Below are 21,266 nucleotides of genomic sequence, written 5' to 3' on the forward strand. Positions count from 1 at the left end.
AGCCCATCAAGAGGCCCGCAGGGGTGGGCAATCAGGAGAAGCACAGAGAAGCCGTACAGTAATGTGGGGGAGTGATCCGGGTAACCCACAGGCTAGCAGTCAATGTTCGTTCTCTGGGGCCGCATCCTCCTCATCAGGCCGGTCACAACGCGTTTTCCGCAGGGATTTCAAAAAGTCCTCCACCTGCTGCGGGTTCGTGAAGAAATGTTGCTTCGCTTGATGGGTGACACGCAGCTTCGCCGGATAAAGCAACGCATAGTCGATTTGGAGAGCTCGCAGCTTTTTCTTAACATCAACGAATTTACGACGCTGTTCCTGCACAACAGGCGTGAAGTCTGGGAAGACGGTGAAGCTGACACCTTCGCATGACAGATTCTGGTTCATACGCGCAGCCCGCAGCGCAGCATCTCGGTCGCGGTAGTTTAGAAGCCGCGCGATGATGGGCCGGGCTGGGGCGCCGGCACGCGGTCGCGGGCCAAGTGACCGGTGCGCCCTCTCCACGATGAACTGTTTAGAGAAGGCGTCCGCGCCAATAGAGGCAATGAGAATCCTCTCCACATAATCCTCCATGCGCCCTGTATTGGTGGACTCTGGCACACCCACCACGCGAATATTATTACGGCGGCTGCGGGCTTCTAACTCCTCATTCTTAGCTGCTATAATGCGCAGGACATTGTCCATTTTTGTGAGCTGTGTAGAGTGGGAAGCAGTCGTATCTTCGTTCTCCGAGATCCGCCGTTCGGTCTCATTAAGGCGCTCCTCATGGGCATCAATACTTCTGCTTGACCTCCTTAATGGGGTTATAAATACAGGTTTAATCCCTGAGTCATGGATGAACACCAATATAGTGGTGTTTCATAAAAAAGGTAAGCCCACGGAAAATCCGGGCTCATACAGACCCATATCCTTAATAAATGCCGATAATAAATTATATGCTAAGATCTTGGCAACCCGCCTAGGACGGATCGTTGGGTCCCTGGTCTCCCCTTGGCAGCACGGTTTCATTCCTGGTAGGGGAACCACAGATCATATAAGACGAGCTATTACGCTGTTTGATATCCATGCTGCCGGGGAAGGAGGGGTCGCAATGATCCTCCTAGATGCGGAGAAAGCTTTCGACCGCGTCAGATGGGAATTCTTGTGGAGTGTGCTCGTCGAATTGGGGTTTGGACCAAGGTTTATGAAGGCTATTCAAGCCATGTATGCCACCCCAGTGGCGAAAATTCAAATGATGGGCGAGAGTTCAGATAAGATCTTTATCACGAGGGGGACAAGGCAGGGCTGTCCATGCTCACCCATACTATTTGCACTATATATCGACCCCCTAATACGCCAAATAACCAACAACACAGCAATTAAACCGGTAGTTACAAATGGATTTCAAACAAAAATTTTGGCATATGCAGACGATCTTGCTGTCATTACTACTGATCCCGAAACTGCTATGCGAGAAGTAGTGGGTACCACGAGTAAGTTCGGCGAACAATCCGGCTATCGTCTAAATGTGGGCAAGACACAGGTACTCTGTTCCAAGAACATAAATAAGCTAGACGCCAGATTTGTTGACTCTGTGGTTTATTTGGGGATAACGATCAACGCACAGCCAGAGTTAATAATTAGAGACAACTTCATCCCTCTCATGGAATCCATGAAGGAGAATCTGAAAAGAATGGACACATTACAACTCTCAATAATAGGTCGCGTCAATGTAATCAAAATGACCATGCTTCCCAAGGTGTTATACAAATTTCGGTTGATTCCCTTTAAAATAGAGGGGAAAATCATTAAGGAAATAGAATCCATCTTTATGAATTTCCTGTGGCAATATGGTAAGGTCAGAAGATCTTTGAAATATATGTCACTACCTCAGGAAAGGGGCGGTCTGGGAATGCCAAACGTTAGATACTATCATTGGTCTTGTCTTCTTACACAGATGGCCATCTTATTTGAACCAGTGGGAAGAAGCTCAAACTTCCCGAGAAGACAAGACGCGATTCCATCTATCTTTGAATTATTACTTGGCAGCGAGGCCACTGGTGTCCTACTAAGAAGAACTGAAAGGAAATATTATAGTAAGTCGAGACTTAAGACACTCGAAGGAATATGGGGGGTCTGGGCCGCAACTCAGAAAGTATTTTCAATCTCCAAATACAATCACCATACCCCACTCTGGAATTCAGGCCTCTTTCCCAATCTAAGCAACGATGGGTCCTGGAGACACTGGGCAGGAAAAGGTATCCTGACACTGGGGCAAGTAATTCTCAGAGATGAGTGTAGAACTCTGGAAGAATTAAGACTTAGGTACTCCCTTCAGGGTATACAAGATTATAAATACGCTCAGGTGGTCAGCACTATCAGATCAATAAGGCCCTGAATCGTTTTAAGGGAGAGGTGTAAGGTATTGGATTAGCTGAAGGTTGATGATCCTAGTATCAACGGTGTGTACAGGCTGTTTCTGCAGGAATTCCAGGACGATATCGGTAAAACCGAGGCAGCCTGGGCTGCAAAGTTGGAGGATCCGGATATTGACCTGGATAGAGCTCTTGAGTTGGATAGAAGATTCTTACGCTCCTCTAATTTAAGAGCTCAACATTTTAAAACATTATTTAATCTCTATTACACCCCCTCTAAACTTCACGACTGGGACAAGAGGGAGAACAGCAATTGTCCCAGATGCTGTAAAGGCCCAGCCGACATTACTCACATGTTTTACAAGTGCGAGAAATTAGAATCCATTAGAATAGAGATCGAATCATTCTGGTCAGGACTGCTGGATGCACAGATAACCTTGTCTCCGACACTAATGATTATCGGATGTCAAAGTCAATTGAAACTAAATACTGAGACCGAAGCCCTAATTTTTATCTCTACTGCTGTATTTCGAATCTTAATCTCAGCAGCTTGGAAAGATACACAGGCCCCAACCTTTCAAATGTGGCTATCCAGATTTCTGGGTATACATAATGTGGAGGCGGCTCTGTATCAACTTAAGGGAAAAAAATTAAGAGAACTGGGGTTGAAGATTTGGGCACCAGTGGCCGCTTGGCGCACTAGTAGATTGTCGTAACCTCACCGATCTTCAGAATATGGCTATGACTATACCCTAATATTTATACTTTCATTAGCTATACCTTCATTCTCTCTCTCTTTCCTCCTTTGATTGTGGCAGCTGGCATGATGTTTATCATATGAATTTCAATTTCATTATCATATTTATGCCACACCATTTAATGATTTACAACCTCCAATTTCAATTAGATTTTAGAAATGTAATTTGTCAACCGACTTCCACATGCCTTGTTCTAGCTTTATCCATATTTTCTTGCTACTTCTGTAATCTGTTTATATGTCATTCAGCCTTCTTATTTAGTTAAATTTATTTCATTTTGTGTTGATATAATGTAACATGAATTCTCAATAAAAAATATTTAAAAAAAAAAAAAAAAGGCGCTCCTCATGGGCATCGATTTTCTGTGCGTACGCATCCATACGGGAAGTAAGACGGTCCACCTTATCCGTACATCAAAGAGAAGGGGGGGGACCGGGAGCTAGTTATGGTCCAGTGTCTGTGCTCCGTGTTATATCTATAATACTCAAATGGAGACACTGTTCCTAAAGAGGGAAAGGGCAAAAGAGACCAGTTCGGAAAGAGATAAGAAAGAGGAAAGGCCTAGGCTAGTATTAGGCCCAAACAAGTTTAGATCAGGAGGGAGGGCATACCTTAGTTTCTCTTGTTGCCCTCACACACCCCGAAGGATGTCATGCTTCATCATTGGGCGTTTGCTCCTCGTCGGGCCGGCGCTGCAATGCCCTACGGGTCCCCCGAAGGGTCACTTTAGCGGAGATCTTTTAGAGAAAACGCCGTTTGGTGCATGCGGGTGTGTGGTTTGGGTCCTAATAAAAAGATATGTGGTGATGGGGTGTGTCAGTGACGAGGTAGCCTAAAAATGTCTAAGGGTTGCTGAAAAAATAAGGTTTAATGTAAATAGCACCCTTGACATACTAAAAAACCCGTAGGTTGGGTGTTACCTTATTGGAAATAATGTGCCATTAGGTAACTAGTGTGTGGTCATGTGGTCGACATGTTTCGCGCCCCAATGGTCCAAAAAAGGATCCTTGGCGCTTCCTCAGGACCAAAAAAGAATAATAGTGAATGTGGACTGAGGGATACTACCCACAGTTACTATCCGGGCGTACAGGTCAAGATAGTGCTGCTCTCTGTGTGAGAGTCTAGTCGCTCCAGGATAAAAGCCTAGGTAAACATAAAGAGAAAGAGAAAGGAGAACATCCTGCATATTAAAGAATGTTCACCTGTCCAAGGGATTCTAAAACGAGTACATAGTAAAATCATTCAAAAGGGATGTCACCTCCACTCACGGGTGGTGGCGTGATGGGGTCTCAACGATAAGCTGCCGGGCGCCTGGGCCAGGGAAAGAGACCTGGAATGGAGACAGCCCGTCGCCGATCGGAGTCGCCCATTAGTCCAGGCACTAACCGTGGTAGAGATCAAAACAGATGTACAAGTCCTCATGCGGTATACAGTGAGTCGGTCTATATCATTAGGGTTCGTACACTAGTATGTTACAACACTCACCTAAAAACGGGGAGAATAATGCTCCATAGATTAGGGGACGAGCGTACACACCTTCTAGTGCTGTAAAGAAGGAATAAATGACAGGCAACTGCTAGTAAACCTTACTCGTAATAATTCCAAAACTCGTCTGAGCTGTCATATAAACTTTGTTTGAGTAAAAGGCCGCTCTCCTCAGCACCTATACATGCGTTTTACTTACAGTTTAGCTCCGGCGTGGCCTCTTAACCACCTACCCCAGTCGTCCTCCTATCTGGAATGGAGACGAGGACTTCTCCGGGTTTCTTTTGTAGTTCCCGCGTAGGCTAATTGGGGCGATACCCGTGTCCGGTCATCTACGAGGAGCAGCTGTGTTTGCATCGTTATTGTGTGTTGATGCGCATGTGCAAGAGATAGACAGGCGAACTACGCGCCTGCGTGTGTCAAGTAATGGCTCCGGCTGGCGTTCTGCTGTTGCCATGGTAATGTGCCTGTGCAGTTCTCAATGGTGCGTGCATATCGCTGAGTAATGTGAGCAATGTATCTTCACAGTTTGAAATGGCTGATCTCGCGCGGTAAATGCGGCGCTCTATTGTGGAAAGACTGTGTAATTGATGAATCAATGTGGTGCCCGTGTATGTACACTCAATCGTAGACTCGTAGGAGTGTTTCTTGTTGGATGAGTCTCGGGGGCATCGGGGAGAGGGGGGGAAGAAAATACGTAACCACATAACCAACCCTTAATGATTTATCGGGTCGTTGCCTGCCCGATTGACCAAAGCTTCGGAAGGGAAGGTAGAGTTACGTGAGTAGGGTGCTCCTAGTTACGACATACCCCCATAGAGAGGGGCGGATGGTGCCTCAGTGTTAATGTCATTGTATGACAGGTGACTCAGGGAAGCATGTGCTAGAGCCTATTGTCTTTTTAAATCAGAGTTACTCAAAAAGGGAGGCATTACAAAGACAAAGGTGGCCCTGGGCATGTTATGGCTTGGTATGAACTCGTTATAATGTAGGTGGGGGTGTGTGTTGATTATTTGACTCTCATCCCCTCAAGCTGGGTTATAATTCAGTCCATGGTATATCATCGTTCAAGCCCACCTCATTGGTCCGGAGACGATGTACCCAGCGTTGTTCTCTGCGCAGTAGGGTGTTGTTATTCCAATGCTGGCTGTTTTCCAATACTGTCCACTTGATATCATCACATGTATGCCCTTTTTCAATGTAATGATTCGTTAGTCTGGTTGCTGTTCTCCCCCGTCGGATCGTACTCCTATGTTCGCTTATCCTCAGTTTCACTTGTCTTGTGGTCATCCCCACGTAGCGAAGTGCACAGGGGCAGGTGATGAGGTACACACAGTTTTTTGTGTTGCAGTTCGTGTGGCTCCGTTGGTCCCACGTGATCTTGTCCAGCTCCAAGTGTGTAGTGTGTTTGGTAAAGGGACATGCACTACAACTGCCACATGGGTAATGGCCTTTCACAGCAGGGAGGGACCATAGCGTGGACTCCCGACGATTGGTCTTCGCGCGGGGTCTCGTGTTGATCAGTTGGTCCCGTAAGTTGGTGGTCCTCTTGAACGCAAACCTGGGGCGCTCTAACATGAGGTTCCCCGTGTTCAGAATTTTCCAGTTACGGTTCACAATGTTTTTGATTTGGTTTGACAGAGGGGTAAAGGTAGTGACACAAGTGATGGTATTACCGGTTTCCTTAGTCTTGTCTTCTAGTAGCGCCTGGCGGTTGTTGTTCCTGGCTCGTTTGCATGCTCGTTGTATAATCCTCTCTGGGTAATGTCTTTGTTTTAGATTTGATGTGAGGGAATTTGCTTGAATGTCATATTCATGGGTGTCACTACAATTCCTGCGAATCCGCAGGAATTGTCCGAAGGGCAAATTTTCCCTCAGTGCTTTGGGGTGATGGCTGTGAAAATCAAGTAGACTGTTGCAATCAGTCGTTTTTCTGTAGACGGTAGTGTTGAGTTTTCCCCCTTCAAGGGCGATCAATAAATCCAGGAAAGGAATTTCTTTTTCACTCTCTGTTTTGGTAAAGCGTAGATGAGGGTTCAAGTTGTTTATCCATGTGTAGAATTCCTGGCAGGTCTCCACACTACCCTTCCATAGGATGAGCACATCATCGATGTATCGTTTCCAAGTTACCATGTTCTCTCTGTAGGGGTTATTCTCAGTAAAGATGTTATTAGCCTCAAAGTGCGCCATGTACAGCCCTGCCAGACTCGGCGCGAATGTACTCCCCATGCTGGTCCCTTGTATCTGATGGTAGATGGTAGTCTTGTACATAAAGAAGTTGTTCTTAAGGGCCAGCATGATAAGTTCTGTGATGAAGCTCGCAGGTGTACTGGTGGGTAGGTCTGTCTCGAGTAGGAGTTGTTCTACTACTTCAATCGTAGCATCTTGCGGGATATTCGTATACAATGCCTCTACGTCTAAAGTTAAGAGGAGGTTGATGGTCTCGGTATTGTTGTCGTTAATCTCTTGTATCAGATTCAAGACGTCCCTGGTGTCTTTTAGATAGGCCGGAGTGGCTTGGACCATAGGGCGGAGGAAGAAGTCACTGAACTTGCCATTTCAAACTGTGAAGATACATTGCTCACATTACTCAGCGATATGCACGCACCATTGAGAACTGCACAGGCACATTACCATGGCAACAGCAGAACGCCAGCCGGAGCCATTACTTGACACACGCAGGCGCGTAGTTCGCCTGTCTATCTCTTGCACATGCGCATCAACACACAATAACGATGCAAACACAGCTGCTCCTCGTAGATGACCGGACACGGGTATCGCCCCAATTAGCCTACGCGGGAACTACAAAAGAAACCCGGAGAAGTCCTCGTCTCCATTCCAGATAGGAGGACGACTGGGGTAGGTGGTTAAGAGGCCACGCCGGAGCTAAACTGTAAGTAAAACGCATGTATAGGTGCTGAGGAGAGCGGCCTTTTACTCAAACAAAGTTTATATGACAGCTCAGACGAGTTTTGGAATTATTACGAGTAAGGTTTACTAGCAGTTGCCTGTCATTTATTCCTTCTTTACAGCACTAGAAGGTGTGTACGCTCGTCCCCTAATCTATGGAGCATTATTCTCCCCGTTTTTAGGTGAGTGTTGTAACATACTAGTGTACGAACCCTAATGATATAGACCGACTCACTGTATACCGCATGAGGACTTGTACATCTGTTTTGATCTCTACCACGGTTAGTGCCTGGACTAATGGGCGACTCCGATCGGCGACGGGCTGTCTCCATTCCAGGTCTCTTTCCCTGGCCCAGGCGCCCGGCAGCTTATCGTTGAGACCCCATCACGCCACCACCCGTGAGTGGAGGTGACATCCCTTTTGAATGATTTTACTATGTACTCGTTTTAGAATCCCTTGGACAGGTGAACATTCTTTAATATGCAGGATGTTCTCCTTTCTCTTTCTCTTTATGTTTACCTAGGCTTTTATCCTGGAGCGACTTGACTCTCACACAGAGAGCAGCACTATCTTTACCTGTACGCCCGGATAGTAACTGTGGGTAGTATCCCTCAGTCCACATTCACTATTATTCTTTTTTGGTCCTGAGGAAGCGCCAAGGATCCTTTTTTGGACCATTGGGGCGCGAAACATGTCGACCACATGACCACACACTAGTTACCTAATGGCACATTATTTCCAATAAGGTAACACCCAACCTACGGGTTTTTTAGTATGTCAAGGGTGCTATTTACATTAAACCTTATTTTTTCAGCAACCCTTAGACATTTTTAGGCTACCTCGTCACTGACACACCCCATCACCACATATCTTTTTATTAGGACCCAAACCACACACCCGCATGCACCAAACGGCGTTTTCTCTAAAAGATCTCCGCTAAAGTGACCCTTCGGGGGACCCGTAGGGCATTGCAGCGCCGGCCCGACGAGGAGCAAACGCCCAATGATGAAGCATGACATCCTTCGGGGTGTGTGAGGGCAACAAGAGAAACTAAGGTATGCCCTCCCTCCTGATCTAAACTTGTTTGGGCCTAATACTAGCCTAGGCCTTTCCTCTTTCTTATCTCTTTCCGAACTGGTCTCTTTTGCCATTTCCCTCTTTAGGAACAGTGTCTCCATTTGAGTATTATAGATATAACACGGAGCACAGACACTGGACCATAACTAGCTCCCGGTCCCCCCCCTTCTCTTTGATGTACAGATAATTAGCACGGCAGCGTAGCCGAGGGACCCAACCTTACTTTTCTTTCCTACTCCTTTTTCCCATTGAGTACGTAAAATGTCAACCTCTAACATGGGGGATAATCTGGGACTCGGGTTTGATGATGACATCGTGGCGGAAATCCTGAGAACCCCCTCACTACTGGATAGTGAGGGTAATATGGCCAGTACGTCATCACAAGGTGACTGGAACTCCCTGGCATCACTTAAGAAATTACAAGTAAAAGTTGCCATGCATGGCACAATCATGACTGAATATTTGAGAGCAAATGCTGCACCCAATGGTCTGGTTGTTCGCACGGCACCAAGAATCTTCCTGGAAGATCTCATTTTCCGCAAAGAATGGAGCCAGATCGCATGGAAATGCTCCCGCGACTGGCTCATCCTGATTATTGGCACCGCTAAACGTCTCTCCGAAGCATTAATTATCAAGATCAATATCGCAGAGAATGGACTGAAAACTGGGATCAGTATTTCAGCCTACAAAACCCGTCTAGCAGAAATTAACGCGGAGATGACTGACCATCGAGATTATTTATTACAGCAAAAAGTGTCGAAACTACAAAAAGATATTAAAAGATTCGACAGAGAGAAGATATACCCGTATATCAAAGAGGAATACAGACCATCAGACAGTGATGCGGGCTCAGATGACGGCTCTACATCATCTACGAACTCAGGACGATCCATGTACAGCAATTCCAGCAATAGCAGCTGGGGTAGGAACGTTAACAAACCAGGCCTACTCCCTCAACCTCCGATGCCACCTATGTACGGCTATGCACACCAACCTTTTCCTCAACAAGGCCCGATGTGGTTTCCAGCCTTTCCGGGTCAACATCCAGGTTTCCAACAACCATTCTTCCCCAATGCACCTCCTCCTTTTCAGAACAGAGGCAGGGGACGAGGCAGAGGCAGAAGAAGAGGGCAAAAACAAGTCCAGTGGCAAGATCAAGAGACACAACAGAGAACAACGAGGAGCTCAACACTCCCAAGACCCTGATAGTGAACCTCACAGATAGACACCTGAACACAGATGAAACGGCCGTCCTGGAACTGGGCTTAGGATTTGTACCCACCCCCAAGGAGGATAACTTCCGCTTGAACGAGGAGCTACAACAACTATTCCGAAAGATCCGCATCAAATCCTTTTTCAACAATAACCCTACTCCTGACCGCCAGGATACTGGACTTAGACCACCGTCCAAATTTACTCCATCAGCGGGCATGGTCCCAAGTGAAGTACTGACATTTGAAAAAGCAGTCCTCAAGGAGGCCAACAACCTGAGAAGTCAGCATGTCTTTGACAACTTACCCAAGAAACTCCGTGAGGCAGTACTGTCACTCACCGATGACGAAACCATCATTATAAAACCGGCGGATAAGGGTGGAGCCACCGTCATACTGTCAGTAGATGACTACGAAAGAGAATGTGTAAAACAACTCGGGAGAACTGAGTACTACAAGAAGTTGGAGACTGATCCCACCGAGAGACTTCTATCACGCATACGCATCCTTGTCAACGAAGCTACCAATGAGGGCTGGATCACATCTCACGAGGCGGCATTCCTTATTAATGAGAACCCCAGGATGCCGTACTTCTACCTACTACCCAAAATACACAAGGGCATCACTCCACCACCAGGACGACCGATCGTCTCTGGAATAGGCTCGCTATTGGAACCACTGAGCAAGTTCAGTGACTTCTTCCTCCGCCCTATGGTCCAAGCCACTCCGGCCTATCTAAAAGACACCAGGGACGTCTTGAATCTGATACAAGAGATTAACGACAACAATACCGAGACCATCAACCTCCTCTTAACTTTAGACGTAGAGGCATTGTATACGAATATCCCGCAAGATGCTACGATTGAAGTAGTAGAACAACTCCTACTCGAGACAGACCTACCCACCAGTACACCTGCGAGCTTCATCACAGAACTTATCATGCTGGCCCTTAAGAACAACTTCTTTATGTACAAGACTACCATCTACCATCAGATACAAGGGACCAGCATGGGGAGTACATTCGCGCCGAGTCTGGCAGGGCTGTACATGGCGCACTTTGAGGCTAATAACATCTTTACTGAGAATAACCCCTACAGAGAGAACATGGTAACTTGGAAATGATACATCGATGATGTGCTCATCCTATGGAAGGGTAGTGTGGAGACCTGCCAGGAATTCTACACATGGATAAACAACTTGAACCCTCATCTACGCTTTACCAAAACAGAGAGTGAAAAAGAAATTCCTTTCCTGGATTTATTGATCGCCCTTGAAGGGGGAAAACTCAACACTACCGTCTACAGAAAAACGACTGATTGCAACAGTCTACTGGATTTTCACAGCCATCACCCCAAAGCACTGAGGGAAAATTTGCCCTTCGGACAATTCCTGGGGATTCGCAGGAATTGTAGTGACACCCATGAATATGACATTCAAGCAAATTCCCTCACATCAAATCTAAAACAAAGACATTACCCAGAGAGGATTATACAACGAGCATGCAAACGAGCCAGGAACAACAACCGCCAGGCGCTACTAGAAGACAAGACTAAGGAAACCGGTAATACCATCACTTGTGTCACTACCTTTACCCCTCTGTCAAACCAAATCAAAAACATTGTGAACCGTAACTGGAAAATTCTGAACACGGGGAACCTCATGTTAGAGCGCCCCAGGTTTGCGTTCAAGAGGACCACCAACTTACGGGACCAACTGATCAACACGAGACCCCGCGCGAAGACCAATCGTCGGGAGTCCACGCTATGGTCCCTCCCTGCTGTGAAAGGCCATTACCCATGTGGCAGTTGTAGTGCATGTCCCTTTACCAAACACACTACACACTTGGAGCTGGACAAGATCACGTGGGACCAACGGAGCCACACGAACTGCAACACAAAAAACTGTGTGTACCTCATCACCTGCCCCTGTGCACTTCGCTACGTGGGGATGACCACAAGACAAGTGAAACTGAGGATAAGCGAACATAGGAGTACGATCCGACGGGGGAGAACAGCAACCAGACTAACGAATCATTACATTGAAAAAGGGCATACATGTGATGATATCAAGTGGACAGTATTGGAAAACAGCCAGCATTGGAATAACAACACCCTACTGCGCAGAGAACAACGCTGGGTACATCGTCTCCGGACCAATGAGGTGGGCTTGAACGATGATATACCATGGACTGAATTATAACCCAGCTTGAGGGGATGAGAGTCAAATAATCAACACACACCCCCACCTACATTATAACGAGTTCATACCAAGCCATAACATGCCCAGGGCCACCTTTGTCTTTGTAATGCCTCCCTTTTTGAGTAACTCTGATTTAAAAAGACAATAGGCTCTAGCACATGCTTCCCTGAGTCACCTGTCATACAATGACATTAACACTGAGGCACCATCCGCCCCTCTCTATGGGGGTATGTCGTAACTAGGAGCACCCTACTCACGTAACTCTACCTTCCCTTCCGAAGCTTTGGTCAATCGGGCAGGCAACGACCCGATAAATCATTAAGGGTTGGTTATGTGGTTACGTATTTTCTTCCCCCCCTCTCCCCGATGCCCCCGAGACTCATCCAACAAGAAACACTCCTACGAGTCTACGATTGAGTGTACATACACGGGCACCACATTGATTCATCAATTACACAGTCTTTCCACAATAGAGCGCCGCATTTACCGCGCGAGATCAGCCATTTCAAACTGTGAAGATACATTGCTCACATTACTCAGCGATATGCACGCACCATTGAGAACTGCACAGGCACATTACCATGGCAACAGCAGAACGCCAGCCGGAGCCATTACTTGACACACGCAGGCGCGTAGTTCGCCTGTCTATCTCTTGCACATGCGCATCAACACACAATAACGATGCAAACACAGCTGCTCCTCGTAGATGACCGGACACGGGTATCGCCCCAATTAGCCTACGCGGGAACTACAAAAGAAACCCGGAGAAGTCCTCGTCTCCATTCCAGATAGGAGGACGACTGGGGTAGGTGGTTAAGAGGCCACGCCGGAGCTAAACTGTAAGTAAAACGCATGTATAGGTGCTGAGGAGAGCGGCCTTTTACTCAAACAAAGTTTATATGACAGCTCAGACGAGTTTTGGAATTATTACGAGTAAGGTTTACTAGCAGTTGCCTGTCATTTATTCCTTCTTTACAGCACTAGAAGGTGTGTACGCTCGTCCCCTAATCTATGGAGCATTATTCTCCCCGTTTTTAGGTGAGTGTTGTAACATACTAGTGTACGAACCCTAATGATATAGACCGACTCACTGTATACCGCATGAGGACTTGTACATCTGTTTTGATCTCTACCACGGTTAGTGCCTGGACTAATGGGCGACTCCGATCGGCGACGGGCTGTCTCCATTCCAGGTCTCTTTCCCTGGCCCAGGCGCCCGGCAGCTTATCGTTGAGACCCCATCACGCCACCACCCGTGAGTGGAGGTGACATCCCTTTTGAATGATTTTACTATGTACTCGTTTTAGAATCCCTTGGACAGGTGAACATTCTTTAATATGCAGGATGTTCTCCTTTCTCTTTCTCTTTATGTTTACCTAGGCTTTTATCCTGGAGCGACTTGACTCTCACACAGAGAGCAGCACTATCTTGACCTGTACGCCCGGATAGTAACTGTGGGTAGTATCCCTCAGTCCACATTCACTATTATTCTTTTTTGGTCCTGAGGAAGCGCCAAGGATCCTTTTTTGGACCATTGGGGCGCGAAACATGTCGACCACATGACCACACACTAGTTACCTAATGGCACATTATTTCCAATAAGGTAACACCCAACCTACGGGTTTTTTAGTATGTCAAGGGTGCTATTTACATTAAACCTTATTTTTTCAGCAACCCTTAGACATTTTTAGGCTACCTCGTCACTGACACACCCCATCACCACATATCTTTTTATTAGGACCCAAACCACACACCCGCATGCACCAAACGGCGTTTTCTCTAAAAGATCTCCGCTAAAGTGACCCTTCGGGGGACCCGTAGGGCATTGCAGCGCCGGCCCGACGAGGAGCAAACGCCCAATGATGAAGCATGACATCCTTCGGGGTGTGTGAGGGCAACAAGAGAAACTAAGGTATGCCCTCCCTCCTGATCTAAACTTGTTTGGGCCTAATACTAGCCTAGGCCTTTCCTCTTTCTTATCTCTTTCCGAACTGGTCTCTTTTGCCCTTTCCCTCTTTAGGAACAGTGTCTCCATTTGAGTATTATAGGTCCACCTTATCCACCACGGTGGCAAAGCCCTGCCTCATCTCCCGCATCATCTGTTGCAGATCCAGTGGCGGCGGGGCCGCGTCCGCGTCCGGCACCAGGGGGGCCCGCGCGCCCCCATCATCCGGCGCACTCCGCAGCCCGGTTTTCGCAGCTGGGGCAGCAAACGACAGCTTCGCCTGTTTAGCGTCATGCTTGCCCATCTTGGGCACTTGGTAGGGGGCCGCCACACACCCCAGAGTAGCCAAGGTCGCCCCCGTCGCCGGCAGGTCAGAAACAGGGGCTTGCAAAGGGCAGTTCAGCCCCGGTCGGCGCCGGTGCAGACGACGGACCCACCCGGCAACGCAGGAGCAGCCCAGGAAGGGAGCCTCACGACAGCCCGCACCGTCCCAAGGGCGGAATCAGTCAGCGCTCCGCTGCGGGCCCCTGCCGCCCGTGCACAGGAAGGAGGCAAGCCCACGAAGAGTAATCCCCACGTCAGGGACACCAGCAGAGCACCAGCAGGGGGGCCTCCAGGCCACAGCGAGGGGAGGCGAGGGGAGTCGTTCAGGAGCAAGCCCTAGGGGTCTCCAGCAGCAGTGAAGTCTCGGTCCGTGCAGCACTAGGCCATCGCGGCGTATCACTCTTCCGCCATCAGCCCCGCCGAAGTCACGGCTCAGCGCCACCTCCGTCAGGCCTCAGAGTCCCATCGCAGCGAATTCAGCAGGAGGGATGCGGGGAGTCCGGAGCACCCTCGGCGGCGAGTCAACAGGGCCCAGGTAAAGCACGGGGGGGGAGGGGGCATCCATCCGCCACAGCCCCAAACAGCGCAGTCCGTCCAGTCCACGATGGGGGGGGGGCGGTTCACCTCTGGCGCCACGCAGAGAGACCCCTCCGGCCACCAAAGCGCAGGATCACTTCACTCCGCCGCCGGGCACAGGCAAGTCACACGGCAGCGGGGGGTGGTGGGGGGGCCAAGCCAAGTACAAGAAGAGTCCGGAGCCCCTCCGCTCTTCACCGCCTCTGTCCCCCGTGCAGCCTCCTCGATCCCCCCCGCAACGGTCGCCGCAACAGCCAGGGGCAGGCCGGGGCCTACCTGCCTCGTGGACAGCACCGGGAGCGCGTAGCTCCAGATCCCGGCCGCCGCCACCAACACGCCTCAGCCACTGGTCCGGCGGACCTTGCAGCACCTCGCACTCAGTCCTCGAGGGTCTCTCGGCTCCCAAACTTCCGTCGGGGCCGCCGGGGACCAGCAGCCACAGGTACACCCGGTCTCGGTCCGGCAGGCGATCAGTTAAGTAGGATAATTGTAGGATAGTGTGTCCAGGCAGCAGGAGCCTCACCGAAGTGCGGCCATACTGCGTGCGCACCCTCTAGCGCCCCCCGTGACCGTCAATATCTGCTTCCACAAAGGGTCCCCTCTGATCTACCTCTAGGACAGCTCCAAGCGCGCAATCCTCTTCCCCTCTCGAGCAGGGTCGTGCCAATTGGTCTAGATCATTTTCCTCACTCCCCTCAAACATAGGCATCTGCAAATATGTCCGAGCTCCCTGTTGCATGTTCTGTATCTTGGGTGGTTGGGGAATCTGCATCTGCGGAACACCCGTCCCCCTTTGACCATCTTAGGTCGAGTCACTGTGGGGACCACGTCCGCCACCGGAACCTGGTCTAACTCTCCTTCCTGTTGTATCTGGTTCAACGGGTTCAGAGGACACTCGCGTCTCCAGTGTCCAATCTGGTGACACAGATGACATGCTATAGTCTTTTTCAATGTCGCCACATCCATTCCTGTCTTAGGGTCTATTGACTTTGGCCTTCCCTGACCTTGGGCATTCTGCCCTCCCCCTTGATTATTTCCCTGTCTTCTTCCCAATGTTCCCCCATTAGGCTGTCCCTGGGCTGTTTGCATCTGCACTAGCATCAATTTATCCTTCAACTTCCTGTGCTTGGATTCTATTTCATCACTACAGTATCTGGCATATCGTAAAATCTCATCCACAGGCTTGTTCTGCCAACAAATCAAATGCTGCTGTATCATGAGACTAACCTCTGGTCTCAGTCCCAACACAAACTTAGAGACAAACTGTCCCATGTCTTTCGTATCCAACACATCTAGACCACTGTACTGTTTAAAAGCCTGCAAAAGTCTCTCATAAAACTCATGCACAGTCTCCTTAGGCTCTTGCAAGGTCCTATCTATCTTCACCCAATCGATGTCCTGAGGTGAGATCTTCGACTTCAACCAAGTAATCACCTTGTTCAAACTTTTTCATCACTATAGGCGACGGACCATTCGAAACCGGGTCCCTGCCAGGCTCCGAAGTCGGCCACTCAACAGCAATTTTGCATGCCGACCACAAATCACCCGGAACCACAATGTCAAACAAAGTGTTCAGATCAATCCACAATACCTTTGAAATTTTGACAAAGCGATCAACTTGCTTATACCACTCTACAGGTTTCTCCCTAAGTCGGGGAAAATCATTTGTGAAGGCAGCCAAATCACCCCTACTCCAAGGTACATGGACGTATCCTCCATTCTGCACCTCCCGTAAAGGGTAATTCCCTATCTCCGTAATCCCTCCACCCGGAGGTGGGGTCTCTCCGATCGTTCTCTTAGAGCTTTTCTTCTTGGACCATCTTTCCTCCCACTTGTCAAGCATAACTCATGCACGCATTGCTATGATGAGATCCTTGATATGGGTTCTCAATCCCATAATTTTTTTCTCTTCCAGTTCCATGTTCACCGCACTGCAACCTATGACTTTCTTGTTTTGATTTTGTGATTTAGACAAATACACCTCAAACCGCTTGGACAAATCTGACAATTTCTCATGAGCAGTTCGTGCTTTGCGAGTCACATCTTTCGCTACAAAAAGTAGTTCATCTTGTTCATACATTAAAATTCTCTCAAGAGGTAGATTCCCACTTATTATCTCGTCCACCTCTGCCTTCAATCTTACAACATCTAACATCCTCCCTTTCAGGGCTCCCTTCAGTACTTCTCGACAAACCACGCCATCCCTTTCGTCATACCTACATTCCCGTTCCGATGACCTACTCTCTTCTGACATACTCATAGGAACAGAACGATTCACTATTGTGTCTCGTTCGCTCTCTGCTGTCATCACACTCTGGCTCTGGTTTCTCACTGGTGGTGTCCACATTCGCAAATCGGTCTCACTGGTCTCGGCTCTCCCTGTCCCCTCGAGGAATCTGCTGTGGCTGGCAGTGGCGTACTCCATTCTATAGGCTTTGGAGTCTGCTCCATCCCACTCACTGACCCACTTCCCTCGGTCACACTCCTCACGCCTACATCTGACTGTACTGAGCTTTCGACCTTCTCTTGATCTGGGTCGTAAACAGAAACAATGGGTCCAATAGTGACCGGTACCCTTAGAGCATCCGGCAACCTTGCACCTCTCTCAACCTCTGCGCTAGCCACAGACTGATTTCTAGTGCCCTCAGCTCCTGTCAAGATCTTTCCTTCCACTCTCACCTCTGACTGAGTTGGTACTCCCCCAATCCCTTCCATCGGGGCTGACCTCCCTTTCGGGGCATCTGGGTTGTATGGAGGTGGTCTCTCAGACAATAACCTATCTAGTAGGCTATCATCAGTGTCACTGTCATCCTCATCATCCGCTGGCTTTACCTTTGAGCCATCAGTCTTTACCAATAAGGGATACAATCTGTGTCCTTCTATTGCCTGTACTCTCCATCTTTTCTCTTCTGCATCCCATCTGGCATCCTGGAACGCCTTAATTGACTTTTTCACCCTTTCCTGGCTTCTATCTCGTTTCCTATAATGCGCTGCTCTAATCCACGCATGCAATGCCTCAAATTGTGTTGGCCTCGGCAGAGGTCGTAAAGCCGCCATAACGGACTTCAACTGGTACAACACGTCCAACTTGAATGAACCATATCTCGGGAAAGCTAATTCTCCTTCTCCTTGGGTAACTTTATGCCAATTTTCAAGCCAAATTATAGTATGCAACCCCACATTTCTTGCCATATAATGTGCTGGAGTATCCTCCGGAGGGGCTTCTTCTCCCCCACGAGTAACCACATGTTTGTCACCTCTACACAACTCTCGGAACACTTTAAAGTACTTCATTATGACCAAATTTTGAATGCACACAATATTTTCGTTTACTTCCTGGTATTAATCCACCAATGACAACGCGGCTCACCCCAACCAACCTATCGCAGCGCGACACCCTCTGACGTCACTTTTTCCTCCACTCGCAGCAGCTCCCCTCCTTCACAACTCACGTCTCACCCTTGCATTCGTCCCATTCATACGCTGAAATAACCGTTTGTCCCAAACAATTTACTTCTCTGACTGTACGTCCACAGTCTCTCGAAGTTGTCGACCTTGGTTGGCAACTGTCTGTCCCCGTCCGGCCAAACAAATCGCCTCTGATAGGTTACAAATACTCAAATCCACATACAACAACCCACGACCAGCGTCGGTTTGTCATGCACTCACACAATCGCTCCCCCTATCTCGGTCCAGGTGATCGATGGCGCCTCACGATCTCCTTAGGGTGGTCAACAAAATCTACTGCGGGTGTCTTCTACACCCAATCGCTTAAGCTACTCGTCGAGCCTAAGACTTTCCCGGGCTGCGCGCGCTCACAGCCTGATCTCACAATCACTCAACATTCGCACCAACTCTGTCAGACATCACACAACAAATCAACACCGCAATCTACAACATCTCGCCCTGTTCATACTCACTCCTCGAACCGATGCTTTCTGCCGCACTGCTACCCTCCGTCGATGTCCATCAGCCGCCGCCGTCCGCTGCTCACCATCTGATGATTCACCATCACTTAGCGTCTATGGGCCTCAAGGATCACTTATCCTAATCTAGATCTTCCCTCGCTATCGGAAATAACCATCCGTCTCTGCTACCAACTGCTAGGGCCGGATTTTTGTCTACCCAATTATCTACAAGAACCCTTTCTGGTCGCCAGGATCTTTTTACTTGCCAAATAGCGTAGAGGGAATAAACACAATTATCAACAGATAACTACCACAGGTTGACATCATTAAAGGACTAAGGACTCAAGATCTAAAATGTTGAGATTTTATTATGAGCAAAAACATCTGAACATAAAGGCACCTTAATACAAGGCACAAAAGATAAATGGGCACTAACACAAAAACTAGCCTACGAAGAATTCGCATTCGACTAAAATTTACAGATTCTAAAAGCATCAGATAGAAAATCGAAACACTTAAGTCAATACTGGGAATCATCAGTCAAAGTCTTTCTGTCCCTACTCCATTCTAAAGTGGCATCCCTACTTAGCATTCCCTCCCATGCAAGAGAATCACTGGAAAAAGGTGTCAGAAGTGAAACTCCCTAAGAAGTCCTCACTTAGTGAGAGCTCGATCTTCGATGCTCCTTCTAGCTTCCCATCGAAGCCTCGTCTGATCCACCCACGGGGCACTGTCCCTAATACAAAACCCCAATAATTCAGAACATGCCCTTTGACACCCCTCTTCAGCCAGGTCTTCCTCCGGTAATTTTCCATCCACAGCTGTCCATCTTCCATCGTCCGTTAGCTCGTCCTTGGGTCCCAGGCACCTTCCATACCAAGAGTTACAGTTGCACATTCCAATGCACTCCCCTGTTGGCTCCACACCGTATCTCAACTCCTAAAACAAAGACTTATTCTCACTAACGAGCTAAATGTCCTTGCACCTGCAACAGAAACATGGGAACGAAAAAGAAAACTCTTCGCATCTTGAAGTTTTACTCTTCGCTGCAACTCAAGCCTTAACCAAGAAAACCCTGCAGGCCTACAACATAGCTAAAAAAAGAAATAAACAGGCCTTCTCTTCTACATATGCGGTTAGGCCTTACGAAATTAAACACACTACGAACTTACATTCTAGGCATTAATTCGACATTACCATCATGTAAATAAGCAACCTACTCTTTAATTCTAACATGACACACATTAAATTTGCGTTACATTGATTGTGAAACCTAATCAGCTACGCTATACTGAATACATTCACGATAACTTGCAACGTTAAACTTCACAAAACGTTATTACATTCTAACACTTCTATGTTATATGATTATAGCAAATACATTTCTATAACGCTTCTAAATATACATTGATTATATGCGGGTGCCGACTAACAGTGAATATGGTGCACCCCTACAAATCTTAGAATCACATGGCGCTCTATCAAAGACGTACCCACTGAATGTACTCCGGGCCAAGTCCCAGTTTCGCCAGAACTGCTCACAAGTATGGCCACTCAATGGTATCGAAGGCCATGGTTGCATCCAACGACACAATCACAGCAGGCTCCCGAAGGGTATGGACTCTGTCAATCACCCCATGAACTCTGCACAAGTTCAGGGCTGTATTTCTATGCGGCATAAAACCGGATTGATCCGGGTGCACTAAGCCACCAATCACCTTCACCAAGCGGTTAGCTAAGAGTTTGGCCAGAATCTTAGGTTCGGCGTTTAAAAGAGAGATGGACCTGTACGAGACACAGTCTGTTTTGGCCTTCCCTTCCTTGTGGATGGTAACAATAGTAGCCATTCTTTGTTCCCGGGGCATTATTCCCACTTCCCTAGATTCTTCAAACATAGACTTTAAATAGGGGGCTAGTTTATCGGGTCTCAGCTTGTAGAGCTCAATGGAAAGTCCATTTGGGCCCAAAGCTTTCCCAGAATACAAGGAGCGGATCGCTTGTGCGATTTCATCGTTTGTAAGAGGGCTATCCATATATTTCCGGTCATCGAGGGAGAGACAGGGAAGCTTGATATCTCGCAGTAGGTCCTGAGAGTCTGCTTCAGTGTGGGAGGACACCGCCGTATCTACGGAGTGGAAATGTTCCGCAAACCTGTCTACTATTTCCTGTGGCTCCGTGATTGAGATACCTCCCTGTATTTTGAGCTCCGGAACTTGTCGACTCGCCCATTCCTTTTTGTCCAGCCACGCTATGAGCTTCCCGGCCTTGTCTCCCAAATCATAAAGTCTGCCCTGCTGCTCTCTACTCAGAGTCTTGGCTCTATCTGTGGCCAGTGCTTTATAGTTGTGCTGTTGCAGACTCAGCAGATGGAGCTTCTCCGGCGTTACACCCAGCTCCAGTTCCCCCTCCAGTCTATATATGTCTGCCTCAAGCTCGAGGACCTCTTTTTGTTTGTCTCTCTTGGAGCCAGATATCAATGACAGGGCTTGTCCCCAAATTACAGCTTTAAATGCTTCCCACA

This window comes from Triturus cristatus, chromosome 7, assembly GCF_964204655.1.
Source record: "Triturus cristatus chromosome 7, aTriCri1.1, whole genome shotgun sequence".
In the NCBI taxonomy this organism is placed as follows: domain Eukaryota; kingdom Metazoa; phylum Chordata; class Amphibia; order Caudata; family Salamandridae; genus Triturus; species Triturus cristatus.